We start from the raw sequence: 751 nt of genomic DNA, 5'->3' as shown, positions 1-751 counted from the left end.
CATTTTATTTCAACAGCTCCTTGGGTGAGAATCCTAGGGTGGAAGCTTGTTTGGAGAACTTTAGATGATTTTTTTTTTTTTTCCAAAGCTCAGGAGCTCCTAGTGAGGCTGTACCGGGGCTGCTTTCGGCCTACTGGCTGATTGGTCTCCTGCTGTGGCATGGTCCCGTCACCCCAGAGTTAGGTGGTGGGTATCTGGATCCCAGTCCTACACGGCCTGGTAATCATAGGGCTTTGAGTAGCCTGGTTCAGCCCCCAGCACCCACTTCCCCACCTGCAAGATCACGGTCTCTTCAGGTAGCTGTGGCTTCCAGATGACAACATGGATACCTGGCCCATGGAAGCACCCGCCCATGTCTGCGGATGCTCCATCTCCTTCCCTCACCACCAGAGCTTGAAGGAATGCAGTTAAAACTACAGATAGCATTGCTGTGTGAGAGGGAGCTGAAGACCGCAGAAGGAAAGTAGTGTGCCTGCAGCACACAGCCAGCGCTCCTTGCACTGTGGGCCTCAGAAAGTAAATTTATAACAAAAGGCTGCTCCCATATTGGAGATAAAAATGTACATGTATGTACCTATAAACACACACAACCTCCTTGTAGTTGGAAACACCTCCTCTTCTATGTAGATAAAACTTAGGGTAGAATTGAGAAAGAAAAAGTTTTTGAGCCACTTCTCCATTAGAATCTTCTATCAGCATTTAATATTATCTTTTTTTTTTTTTTTTTTTTTTTTTTTTTTTTTTTTTTTTT

At 45.0% G+C, this 751-nt stretch overlaps 1 protein-coding gene across 1 annotated transcript in view; it reads left to right on the top strand.

Annotated features, from left to right (window-relative positions):
• Positions 1-751, top strand: part of Vwa2 (von Willebrand factor A domain containing 2) — a 41,774-nt gene that overhangs the window by 32,651 nt on the left and 8,372 nt on the right. The gene's annotated exons all lie outside the window — the stretch shown is intronic.

This window comes from Fukomys damarensis, unplaced genomic scaffold, assembly GCF_012274545.1.
Source record: "Fukomys damarensis isolate Sample0158 unplaced genomic scaffold, DMR_v1.0_HiC HiC_scaffold_8, whole genome shotgun sequence".
Classification (NCBI taxonomy): Eukaryota; Metazoa; Chordata; class Mammalia; order Rodentia; family Bathyergidae; genus Fukomys; species Fukomys damarensis.
Note: the sequence above shows the minus strand (reverse complement) of the source record. Positions and strands in the feature narration are given on the sequence as shown.